The sequence below is a fragment of the Bufo bufo genome, chromosome 1, assembly GCF_905171765.1.
Source record: "Bufo bufo chromosome 1, aBufBuf1.1, whole genome shotgun sequence".
Lineage (NCBI taxonomy): Eukaryota > Metazoa > Chordata > Amphibia > Anura > Bufonidae > Bufo > Bufo bufo.
Window position 1 is genome coordinate 38945759 of NC_053389.1, and position 14079 is coordinate 38959837.

Sequence of the window (14079 nt, forward strand, 5' to 3'; positions counted from 1 at the left end):
CGACCCGAACCTCGGGTCTGGAAGGATGAACGGCCGGACAGACGGCCCCTGGTACTGCCGGCCCTGGTGGAGACCCTACCCCTGAATACCCTACGCATCGACGTTTGGGCTTTATCCAATGCGGTAAAGGTCCCTACGAACTTCCCTAACTCCTTAATGAAGGGATCCCCAAAGAGGAAACCTTGGGCATCCTTGCCGGATTCTGACAGAGCCATATTGGTTAATTTTGGTTCTATTTTCAACAGAATGGCTTTGCGCCGTTCAATACTCAAGGAGGGGTTTGCATTACCTGCCATGCAAATGGCTCTTTGGGCCCAACCACGGAGTTCGTCCGGGTCGACCATCTGGCCTTCAGCCTTGGCGGACTCCGCCAAATCAAAGATTTTTGTTAGGGGTCCCATGATATCAAGTAGCTTGTCCTGACAAGCTTTAAGGGCCGAATCTAGGCCTCTCTTGGGGCTAAATCCTGTTTTGGACAGGAACTGAACCATTTTTGGGTCCACGACCGGTGTATCGCATACCTTATTGGGTATAGCCGGGCGAGGGCATTCTGCCCGGAGCTTGTTCCGTGCTTCCTTGCTAAGGGGCTTACGGACCATGGACTCTAGGTAACTAGAGATATGGGGAGCAGGAAGCCATTCCGCGGACCTGGGGTGATGTAGGGAGTCCGGATCAAAAAGGGGCTCCCCTGCCGGATCCATAAGGGAAACGGATTGGCCCGGGACCGCCGGGTCGACCTCTGCAGGACGCCGGGGAAATGATGAGAAAGAGACGGATGTTCCCTGAGTCGGTGATACATCGTCGTCAAATTCCTCTGAATCATTATACGATTCAATCAAAGCCTCCTCCTCAGATTCTCCGTTAGAATCGGATTCTAGCTCGGGGTGGGACCGAGCAGATTTCCAATGCCGTGCTTTTTCTGCCTGGCGCGGACAGGCTCTTTTGCGCGGCCGAAGCGCGCCGTCATTGGATGGACCAAGGCCATCAGTCATATCAATTCTGGAGGCATTAGGGGCCGGTATAGGATTGGGGATAGGGGCCACCACAGATGAAGTATTGGCGATCAGAACCTGAGATATGGAATGAGTTAGCACTGAGGACATAGAACCCATGGCAGAGATAATGGCCTCAGAGATAGATCTCTGCAGGGTCAGGGCCTGAGCATCAGATGGTCCTGAGGGAGCTCCCTCAGTAGATGGGATAACCCCCATATTCTGTGGGGGACAAGGGGATTCCCCTTGAGATGGGGTCCCAAGGATCGCATGTGGGGATCTCTGGGTAGACATGACCCTGAACCGTATGATAGGAATATGTCTAAGGTGTAATAATAATAATTGAGGAGCAAGCTATCTGACTAGCTAACTAACCCTACCAGGCCTGGCTAGGAGACAGAGAGCAGAGTTAGTCACTCTGCAAGGAGCCGCTGTTCCGGACCGCTGCTGCAAGAGACCGTACACCAGAGACTACAGCGGTGCGGCTCACACAGATGACGTCCGAAATCTCGCCAAGCAACGCGAGACTTCGGACGCAGCAGCTGGAGTGGCGGGAACGAGCGGCAGGGAAGACGAGATGGCGCCCGAGATCCCGCGAGAAGCCGCGAGATCTCGGACGCGACGGTGCAGCGGAGATGAAGGTAGGAGCGCTGGCACCAAGAAACTATGAAAAAATACAGAAAGAAATACAACCGAACCCCCGATCCTCCAGATAAGAGGGAGGTAAGGGGGGGGGGGAGCAGATAGGAGCCTGTAAAGGAAAAAGGACAAACAAAACTCACGGACCAACAGTCCGAACCGTATGAATAGGCTAAAGGAAAAACGGGGAAACAATATATATATATACGTTGTAATAGGGGATAATATATATCACATTATAATGGGATAAACACTAAAATATATGTGACAAACAAACCCCACCAACCCCTGCAAGCAGGAGAGTGGGATACTTAGCTTGTGTAGCAGCAAAGAAAGAGGAGGAAGGACTTATGGGATGTTCCCTTTATACTGTGGCTAGGGGGAGGGCTGTGTGCCCATTGGTGGATTTTGTTGTTGAATTCTTTGCTGCTATTGTGTGTAGTAAAGAAAGGGTTAAGCAATATGAAGCCTCCGTGTCTTGAAATAAAATTCAGACTGCGGCGGTACGTGATTGAGGGAATATCCGGAATAAGCTCCCCAATATCTGGGTCAGATTTCAAAATGGACCAGTGATTAAGTAAAATGTTGCGAACATTGTTATGAGCCTTATCAAAGGTTGCGACAATTCTGGGCGTAGAATCCGCAGTGCTTCTGGGTTTCGGAATCAAGAGCTGCGTGCGATCTGTACTCATAGAGTGATGTTTGTTTCAAAGTATATTCTGGATATCCCCGATTAAAAAATCGGTCTCTAAGGTCAGATGCCGCAGCTCTGAAATCACCTAGGCCTGAACAATTCCTCCTGGCCCTGAGGTACTGTCCCTTTGGGATACCTCTTTTCAGGGCCAGGGGATGACCACTTTGCCAATGCAGCAAATTGTTAGTCGAGGTCTTTTTCCTAAACAGGTTAGTGGTGATTTTTCTGTCAGTACCTATGGTGATCATCAAATCCAAAAACGCTATCTGTTGCTCTTGTACTTCAGAGGTAAAAAATAGCCCCATCTGATTTACATTCAATGCCGCCACAAATGACGTAAATTGTTCTTTCGTCCCCTTCCACAATATCAGCACGTCGTCGATGTACCTAATCCATAATTGTACATTCGACGTGTGCTGTTCCATCTCATCACTGAATACAACCTCCTTCTCCCACCAGCCCAGGTACAAGTTGGCAAACGTCGGGGCACAGGGACTGCCCATCGCGACGCCCCTGAGCTGGTGGTAGAAGTGTTGGTCAAACAGGAAGACGTTGTGGGTGAGGACAAAATCCAGTAACTGCAACAGAAAGATGTTATGCCGGCGACATTGTTCACCTCTCTGTTGGATGAAGGCCTCGACAGCTCTACACCCAGATTTATGGGGTATAGAGCTGTACAAGGCCTCAACATCCAAACTAGTGAGGAGGACGCCTTCCTCACACTGAATCCCATCAAGACGTTGTAGCACATCCATCGTATCTCGGGCATAGGATGGCAAAGATGCCACAAATGGACGTAAAATGATGTCCAAATACGTGCTTACATTGGCAGTAAGGCCACCTATGCCCGAGACAATGGGCCTGCCTTTCAGTACTGGTCCTGCTTTATGCAGTTTAGGCAGACTATAAAATGTTGCCACAACCGGGGATTTGGGAAGCAAGAAATCCAATTCGCTTTTGCTGATCAGCTTATTTTCGAAAGCATTATTCAGCAAATACGCGAGTTCTTGCCTGAATACAGGGGTAGGATTTGTTGAGAGACGTCTGTATGTTTCAGGATCCTCCAGCAAACGGAGACACATTAAGCGATAATCCTCCTGCTCCATCACGACAATATTGCCTCCTTTGTCGGAGGGCTTAATGACAATAGATGTATCCGTCTCTAATGCTTCCAAAGACCGTCTTTCGGCCGATGTAAGGTTGTCCCTTCCCAGAGGTATGCCCTCTAATCTTTGGAGGTCCTGTGTAACAACATACAGGAAAGTATCAATCGGAGTGGTATCACTAACCGGGGGAAATATTTTTGACGGATTCCTTAACTCCGTAAATGGACCATCCCCTATCATTCTGTCACCCTCTTCCGATAGACCTGCTAGTAGCAGAACATCCTGCAACTCCTCCGCCTCTATACCAAGTTCATGACATCTTCTCCTGTCGTGCATTTTAAAAAACTTTTTCCATTTTAATCTACGTGCAAAAAGTTGCAAGTCTTTAACCCAATTAAATAGGTTAAATTTCTGTAGGGGTACAAAAGAGAGTCCCTTCTTCAACAACAGAGAGAGGCGAAAACAAGAAGAGAAGACGAAGAATCGGGGTGCGCCGAGACAACAAGACAGAAGGAGAAGACAGAAGGAGAAGACAGAAGGAGAACCCCGGAGAGTTGAGAAGACCCCCCCGGATAGCGGAGAAGACCCGTCGGGATATCGGAAGAAGAAGAGCCCCCCCCGGAGACAGAAGACAGAAGGAGACAACAAGACAGAAGGAGAAGACAGAAGGAGAACCCCGGAGAGTTGAGAAGACCCCCCCGGATAGCGGAGAAGACCCGTCGGGATATCGGAAGAAGAAGAGCCCCCCCCTGGTAAAAGAGCTAATAAAGAAGACAGGGGGCGGCCTCCGGAGCAGAAAAATAAAATATTTTAATACACTGTGTGGTTTATTTGTGTTTTTACCACTTTTCTTGCAGGTGAATGGGTAGGGGTACGATGTACCCCATACTCATTCACTTAGGGTGGGGGGCCGGTATCTGGGGGCCCCCTTATTAAAGGGGGCTCCCAGATTCCGATAAGCCTCCCGCCCGCATACCCCGACAACCAACGGCCAGGGTTGTCGGGAAGGGGCCCTGTCCTCATCAACATGGGGACAGGGTGCTCTGAGGTGGGGGGGCCGCAGTGCGCCCCCTGCCCCAGAGCACCCAACCCCCCCATGTTGAGGGCATGCAGCCTGGTACGGCTCAGGAGGGGGGGGGGGGGGGGCGCTCGCTCGTCCCCACTCCCTTCCTGGCTGGCCGGGTACCGTGCTTTGGATACGGGTCTGGTATGGATTGTAGGGGGACCCCCTACGCCGTTTTTTTCGGCGTAGGGGGGGCTCTCCTTACAACCCATAACAGACCTAAGGGCCCGGTATGCTCCTGAGGGCGGGACCCAGGCCGGATTTTTATTTAAAATCCGGCGGGGACTTCCCCCTCAGGATTCATAACAAACGCCGCACACGTGTAGAATTGGCGGGAATCCAAGTCGGATCTCCCGTCGCTTCTATGACGCGCCTGCTCTCCATCGCGGCAAGCCAGCTCGGCGCTGGCTCCCGCGATGGGGCTCGTATGTGCTCAATCTCGCCGAGAAATACAGCGAGATTGACACAAAATCGGGTTCACCTACTGTACGCAACCCAAATCCGAGACCTGGTTGAGAAATACCCTTAAAGGTACCTTTCCCTGTGGCTCATGCATCATCTGCAGAAACATCCTGAGAGGGGAATTTTTTATTAGCCATACAACGGGCAAGAGGTATATGATACGTTCTTTTATCAGATGTACTTCTGTGGGTATTGTATATTTAATCAGCTGCCGTTGTGGGTCTCAATACGTCGGAAAAACAAGACGTGAATTGAGACGCAGATTTGGGGAACATTTATCTGACATCCGCAATAAGCGTGACACATCAGTGGCACGTCATGTATGCGACATGCATGACGGAAACCCTGATGTGTTAAAGGTACAGGGGATTGACCAAGTGAAAATGTCAATTCGTGGAGGGGATATTGATATACCCCTACTACGAAAAGAAGCGATGTGGACATACAAGCTGCAGACAGTTCAACCACTTGGGCTTAATGAGTCCATATCCTTTGCCAGCTTTATTTAAACACGGCCTGTTATATATACGGAAGGGCAAGTGTTATTTCATATTAGAACAGCAAGTCTGGTATTATAGTGGTGCATAGATTTCTATTTTTCATACCGCCTTTTATTACAAACATGGAAATGCAATTGTTCCTTTTTCCATTTTTCTATTTGCTGCATCCAGCATATATGCTTATCTAGATCTATGCATGATGTGGATAGAATCTGTATACTGCATCTGTGCTGTGATGTGTAGTAAGCAGTGTTTTGACTGATATAATCCCTCCCTTTGGATGTCACATGACATGGATGGTGAGCGGTACCTGATGGTTCGGTTTATGTATCCTTATGGTACCCCGTCCAGTTGATCTGCTCTGGATCTAATGGCATTGTGCGGGCCGCGATCTTCATTCCCCCTGTTACTGTAATAAGCGCTATATGCGCTAGAAGGTGCCAGTTTCACTTTCGGCATCGGCCGGTCGGAGGGCGGAGCCATTGTGCCCGCCCATACTTCTGATTGGAGGTGCTACCTGCACACCTTCTCTGATGGGCGGGGCCTCGTCCATATGAACTCGGCGTTCTGTCGGCCGCATGCGGCCATTACAGCGCCATGAGCCATAGCACACTACAGTGCGGCTCCAACTGTCTTGCCATATACATTTAAAATAAGCTCCTGAAGAAGCGTGACAAAGTGTAGATCACGTGGAAACGCGTAGAGCTGCTGTAAATGAACTAGGACACAGCTCTCTAGGCGGGACTGCACTAGATGCAAACTTTTTAGTCAGCCTGAGAGTATGTATGTGATGTATGGATGAGCCAAAATATACTGGCTGTTGTGTGTATGGAGCTAAAACATACTAGCTCTGAGTGACTGTATGCCAGGATTGGCTGTGGGCATAGAGTTGCGACGTTAGGTCCTGACCATAGGCCATATATATACCTAAACTCTATATTTAGTGGTCTCAAATCCAACTACACCTCTATTTAGTTAGAGGTAGTGAGACTTAGTGTATTGAGAATTAGACTAGTGGGTATTTACCCGAAATTGCCCTTAGATACAGTCCACCAATTTATGGGTATACACACACTCTGTATCCGCTCACACTGATACTGGTGTCCGTTTCCCTGACTTGCATACCCTAGCAAATCTAGTTAGCAAGTCAGGCTCTAGCCTGGTCTTTCCAAACATACAGAGGGGCTATTTATTCTCCCCCCTTTGTGTGTTATGTGAAGACTAGTTGCCTGATGGTCACAGACTGTGACATATGGGTTTCCCTACCCCATTTTTAAACAGATTCTAATAAAGGTTTTGATTTTTATTTTTAAACGTTCATCAGGCTGTTATCTTTCGATAATTATAGGAACGTCTACCGATTTAATTCTCCCAAGTGTGTTATTCACAGTGGTAACAAGGTATGATGGATACATGTTCTCATTCTGTTTACGCCAATTTCCGGTCTTCAACAGTCCAATTTTGGTGAACTTGTGCAAATTGTAGCCTCTTTTTCCTATTTGTAGTGGAGATGAGTAGGGATGAGCGAACCCGAACTGTATAGTTCGGGTTCGTACCGAATTTTGGGGTGTCCGTGACACGGACCCGAACCCGAACATTTTCGTAAAAGTCCGGGTTCGGGTTCGGTGTTCGGCGCTTTCTTGGCGCTTTTTGAAAGGCTGCAAAGCAGCCAATCAACAAGCGTCATACTACTTGCCCCAAGAGGCCATCACAGCCTTGCCTACTATTGGCATGGCTGTGATTGGCCAGTGCAGCATGTGACCCAGCCTCTATATAAGCTTGGGTCACGTAGCGCTGCATGTCACTCTGCTGATTCAAGCATAGGGAGAGGTTGCTGCTGCGACGTTAGGGCGAGATTAGGCAGATTAACTCCTCCAAAAGACTTCATTCTGTGATCGATCTGCAGCTGTGAATCATTGAAGTGCTAATATCGACTTGCTCACTTTTTTGAGGCTGCCCAGAGCGTTTTTAGATCACTTTTTTCTGGGGTGATCGGCGGCCATTTTGTGTCTTGTGGTGCGCCAGCACAAGCTATCACCAAGTGTATTTAACCATCAATAGTGTGGTTATTTTTTGCTATATCCTACATCAGCTGCAGGCTGAGCCTGTGTCACCGAAGTGCATTTAACCATCAACAGTCTGGTTATTTTTTGGCCATATACTACATCAGCTGCAGGCTGAGCCTGTGTCACCGAAGTGCATTTAACCATCAACAGTATGGTTATTTTTTGGCCATATACTACATCGGGTGCAGGCTGAGCCTGTGTCACCCAAGTGCATTTAACCATCAATAGTGTGGTTATTTTTTGGCCATATACTACATCAGGGGCAAGTTGAGCCTGTCACCCAGTGCCTAAAAAATAGACCTGACATTTCTATTCAACCAAATTTGTACTGTTTTAGCTGGTCAAGTTATTTGTAGTGACCGTAAAAGCACACTTTTTGTTCTGGGTTGAAAGACTATTCCCAAATTTGCCATTCTCAAAATAACTAGTTTCTGCTATATGAGGCCTACTTGAAATCTATCCCAAAAAGGATATCTTACATTGAAGGTGCTGATAGTGTCATTCAGAAAAACCTAACACACACGCTACCGTGCAGATACAAATCTAATTCTGTGATTAAACCTATACCTGTCACACAGCGCAAAAAAAAAACAGGCCTCACATTTCTATTCAACCAAATCTGTACTGTTTTAGCTGGTCAAGTTATTTGTAGTGACCGTAAAAGCACATTTTTTGTTCTGGGTTGAAAAACTATTCCCAAATTTGCTATTCTCAAAATAACTAGTTTCTGCTATATGAGGCCTACTTGAAATCTATCCCAAAAAGGATATCTTACATTGAAGGTGCTGATAGTGTCATTCAGAAAAACCTAAGACACACGTTACCGTGCAGATAGAAGTCTGATTCTGTGATTAAACCTATACCTGTCACACAGCGCAAAAAAAAACAGGCCTCACATTTCTATTCAACCAAATCTGTACTGTTTTAGCTGGTCAAGTTATTTGTAGTGACCGTACATTTTTTGTTCTGGGTTTAAAAACTATTCCCAAATTTCCATTCTCAAAATAACTAGTTTCTTCTATATGAGGCCTACTTGAAATCTATCCCAAAAAGGATATCTTACATTGAAGGTGCTGATAGTGTCATTCAGAAAAACCTAACACACACTCTACCGTACAGATACAAGTCTAATTCTGTGATTAAATCTATACCTGTCACACAGCGCAAAAAAAACAAGCCTCACATTTCTATTCAACCAAATCTGTACTGTTTTAGCTGGTCAAGTTATTTGTAGTGACCGTAAAAGCACATTTTTTGTTCTGGGTTGAAAAACTATTCCCAAATTTGCCATTCTCAAAATAACTAGTTTCTGCTATATGAGGCCTACTTGAAATCTATCCCAAAAAGGATATCTTACATTGAAGGTGCTGATAGTGTCATTCAGAAAAACCTAACACACACGCTACCATGCAGATACAAGTCTAATTCTGTGATTAAACCTATACCTGTCACACAGCGCAAAAAAAAACAGGCCTCACATTTCTATTCATCCAAATCTGTACTGTTTTAGCTGGTCAAGTTATTTGTAGTGACCGTAAAAGCACATTTTTTGTTCTGGGTTGAAAAACTATTCCCAAATTTGCCATTCTCAAAATTGTGGTGAACGGGAACAATGAGGAAAACATCTAATAAGGGACGCGGACGTGGACATGGTCGTGGTGGTGTTAGTGGACCCTCTGGTGCTGGGAGAGGACGTGGCCGTTCTGCCACAGCCACACGTCCTAGTGAACCAACTACCTCAGGTCCCAGTAGCCAGCAGAATTTACAGCGATATTTGGTGGGGCCCAATGCCGTTCTAAGGATGGTAAGGCCTGAGCAGGTACAGGCATTAGTCAATTGGGTGGCCGACAGTGGATACAGCACGTTCACATTATCTCCCACCCAGTTTTCTGCAGAAAGCGCACAGATGGCGCATGAAAACCAAGCCCATCGGTCTGTCACATCACCCCCATGCATATCAGGGAAACTGTCTGAGCCTCAAGTTATGCAGCAGTCTCTTATGCTGTTTGAAGACTCTGCTGCCAGGGTTTCTCAAGGGCATCCACCTAGCCCTTCCCCAGGGGTGGAAGAGATAGAATGCACTAACGCACAACCACTTATTTTTCCTGATGATGAGGACATGGGAATACCACCTCAGCACGTCTCTGATGATGACGAAACACAGGTGCCAACTGCTGCGTCTTTCTGCAGTGTGCAGACTGAACAGGAGGTCAGGGATCAAGACTGGGTGGAAGACGATGCAGGGGACGATGAGGTCCTAGACCCCACATGGAATGAAGGTCGTGCCACTGACTTTCACAGTTCGGAGGAAGAGGCAGTGGTGAGACCGAGCCAACAGCGTAGCAAAAGAGGGAGCAGTGGGCAAAATCAGAACACCCGCCGCCAAGAGACTCCGCCTGCTACTGACCGCCACCATGTGGGACCGAGCACCCCAAAGGCAGCTTCAAGGAGTTCCCTGGCATGGCACTTCTTCAAACAATGTGCAGACGACAAGACCCGAGTGGTTTGCACGCTGTGCCATCAGAGCCTGAAGCGAGGCATTAACTTTCTGAACCTTAGCACAACCTGCATGACCAGGCACCTGCATGCAAAGCATGAACTGCAGTGGAGTAAACACCTTAAAAACAAGGAACTCACTCAGGCTCCCCCTGCTACCTCTTCTGCTGCTGCCGCCGCCTCGGCCTCTTCTGCTACTGCCGCCGCCTCAGCCTCTTCCTCCGCCTCTGGAGGAACGTTGGCACCTGCCGCCCAGCAAACATGGGATGTACCACCAACACCACCACCTGCGTCACCAAGCATCTCAACCATGTCACACGGCAGCGTTTAGCTCTCCATCTCACAAACATTTGAGAGAAAGCGTAAATTCCCACATAGCCAACCTCGATCCCTGGCCCTGAATGCCAGCATTTCTAAACTACTGGCCTATGAAATGCTGTCATTTAGGCTGGTGGACACACACAGCTTCAAACAGCTCATGTCGCTTGCTGTCCCACAGTATGTTGTTCCCAGCCGGCACTACTTCTCCAAGAGAGCCGTGCCTTCCCTGCACAACCAAGTGTCCGATAAAATCAAGTGTGCACTGCGCAACGCCATCTGTGGCAAGGTCCACCTAACCACAGATACGTGGACCAGTAAGCACGGCCAGGGACGCTATATCTCCCTAACTGCACACTGGGTAAATGTAGTGGCGGCTGGGCCCCAGGCGGAGAGCTGTTTGGCGCACGTCCTTCCGCCGCAAAGGATCGCAAGGCAACATTCTTTGCCTCCTGTCTCCTCCTCCTCCTACTCAGCTTCCTCCTCCTCTTCTTCCACCTGCTCATCCAGTCAGCCACACACCTTCACCACCAACTTCAGCACAGCCCGGGGTAAACGTCAGCAGGCCGTATGTTTGGGGGACAGGCCCCACACCGCACAGGAGTTGTGGCGGGGTATAGAACAACAGAAACGACGAGTGGTTGCTGCCGGTGAGCCTCAAGCCGGGCCTGGTGGTGTGCGATAATGGCCGAAATCTCGTTGCAGCTCTGGGACTAGCCGGTTTGACGCACATCCCTTGCCTGGCGCATGTGCTGAATTTGGTGGTGCAGAAGTTCATTCGCAACTACCCCGACATGTCAGAGCTGCTGCATAAAGTGCGGGCCGTCTGTTCGCGCTTCCGGCGTTCACACCCTGCCGCTGCTCGCCTGTCTGCGCTACAGCGTAACTTCGGCCTTCCCGCTCACCGCCTCATATGCGGCGTTCCCACCAGGTGGAACTCCACCTTGCATATGCTGGACAGACTGTGCGAGCAGCAGCAGGCCATAGTGGAGTTTCAGCTGCAGCACGCACGGGTCAGTCGCACTGCGGATCAGACCCACTTCACCACCAATGACTGGGCCTCCATGCGAGACCTGTGTGCCCTGTTGCGCTGATTCGAGTACTCCACCAACATGGCCAGTGGCGATGACACCGTTATCAGCGTTACAATACCACTTCTATGTCTCCTTGAGAAAACACTTAGGGCGATGATGGAAGAGGAGGTGGCCCAGGAGGAAGAGGAGGAAGAGGGGTCATTTTTAGCACTTTCAGGCCAGTCTCTTAGAAGTGACTCAGAGGGAGGTTTTTTGCAACACCAGAGGCCAGGTACAAATGTGGCCAGACAGGGCCCACTACTGGAGGACGAGGAGGACGAGGATGAGGAGGAGGTGGAGGAGGATGAGGATTAAGCATGTTCACAGCGGGGTGGCACCCAAAGCAGCTCGGGCCCATCACTGGTGCGTAGCTGGGGGGAAACACAGGACGATGACGATACGCCTCCCACAGAGTACAGCTTGTCCTTACCTCTGGGCAGCCTGGCACACATGAGCGACTACATGCTGCAGTGCCTGCGCAACGACAGCAGAGTTGCCCACATTTTAACGTGTGCAGACTACTGGGTTGCCACCCTGCTGGATCCCCGGTACAAAGACAATGTGCCCACCTTACTTCCTACACTGGAGCGTGATAGGAAGATGCGCGAGTACAAGCGCACGTTGGTAGACGCGCTACTAATAGCATTCCCAAATGTCACAGGGGAACCAGTGGAAGCCCAAGGCGAAGGCAGAGGAGGAGCAAGAGGTCGCCAACGCAACTGTGTCCCGGCCAGCTCCTCTGAGGGCAGGGTTAGCATGGCAGAGATGTGGAAAAGTTTTGTCACCACGCCACAGCTAACTGCACCACCACCTGATACGGAACGTGTTAGCAGGAGGCAACATTTCACTAACATGGTGGAACAGTACCTGTGCGCACCCCTCCACGTACTGACTGATGGTTCGGCCCCATTCAACTTCTGGGTCTCCAAATTGTTCACGTGGCCAGAGCTAGCCTTTTATGCCTTGGAGGTGCTGGCCTGCCCGGCGGCCAGCGTTTTGTCTGAACGTGTATTCAGCACGACAGGGGGCGTCATTACAGACAAACGCAGCCGCCTGTCTACAGCCAATGTGGACAAGCTGACGTTCATAAAAATGAACCAGGCATGGATCCCACAGGACCTGTCCATCCCTTGTGCAGATTAGATATTAACTACCTCCCCTTAACAATATATTATTCTACTCCAGGGCACTTCCTCATTCAATACTATTTTTATTTTCATTTTACCATTATATTGCGGGGCAACCCAAAGTTGAATGAACCTCTCCTCTGTCTGGGTGCCGGGGCCTAAATGTGTGACAGTGGCCTGTTCCAGTGGTGGGTGACGTGAAGCCTGATTCTCTGCTATGACATGAAGACAGATTCTGTGCTGACATAAGGCCAGATTCTCTGTTACGGGACCTCTCTCCTCTGTATGGGTGCCGGGGCCTAAATATGTGACAGTGGCCTGTTCCAGTGGTGGGTGACGTGAAGCCTGATTCTCTGCTATGACATGAAGACAGATTCTGTGCTGACATAAGGCCAGATTCTCTGTTACGGGACCTCTCTCCTCTGTCTGGGTGCCGGGGCCTAAATATGTGACAGTGGCCTGTTCCAGTGGTGGGTGACGTGAAGCCTGATTCTCTGCTATGACATGAAGACTGATTCTGTGCTGACATAAGGCCAGATTCTCTGTTACGGGACCTCTCTCCTCTGCCTGGGTGCCTGGGCCTAAATATGTGACAGTGGCCTGTTCCAGTGGTGGGTGACGTGAAGCCTGATTCTCTGCTATGACATGAAGACAGATTCTGTGCTGACATAAGGCCAGATTCTCTGTTACGGAACCTCTCTTCTCTGTCTGGGTGCCGGGGCCTAAATATGTGACAGTGGCCTGTTCCAGTGGTGGGTGACGTGAAGCCTGATTCTCTGCTATGACATGAAGACAGATTCTCTGCTGACATAAGGCCAGATTCTCTGTTACGGGACCTCTATCCTCTGCCTGGGTGCCTGGGCCTAAATATGTGACAGTGGACTGTTCCAGTGGTGGGTGACGTGAAGCCTGATTCTGTGCTATGACATGAAGACTGATTCTGCACTGACATAAGGCCAGATTCTCTGTTACGGGACCTCTCTCCTCTTTCTGGGTGCCGGGGCCTAAATATGTAACAGTGGCCTGTTCCAGTGGTGGGTGACGTAAAGCCTGATTCTCTGCTATGACATGAAGACAGATTCTGTGCTGACATAAGGCCAGATTCTCTGTTACGGGACCTCTCTCCTCTGCCTGGGCCTAAATATGTGACAGTGGCCTGTTCCAGTGGTGGGTGACGTGAAGCCTGATTCTCTGCTATGACATAAATACTGATTCTGTGCTAACATAAGGCCAGATTCTCTGTTACGGGACCTCTCTCCTCTGCCTGGGTGCCTGGGCCTAAATATGTGACAGTGGCCTGTTCCAGTGGTGGGTGACGTGAAGCCTGATTCTCTGCTATGACATGAAGACTGATTCTGCGCTGACATAAGGCCAGATTCTCTGTTACGGGACCTCTCTCCTCTGTCTGGGTGCCGGGGCCTAAATATGTGACAGTGGCCTGTTCCAGTGCTGGGTGACGTAAAGCCTGATTCTCTGCTATGACATGAAGACTGATTCTGTGCTGACATAAGGCCAGATTCTCTGTTACGGGACCTCTCTCCTC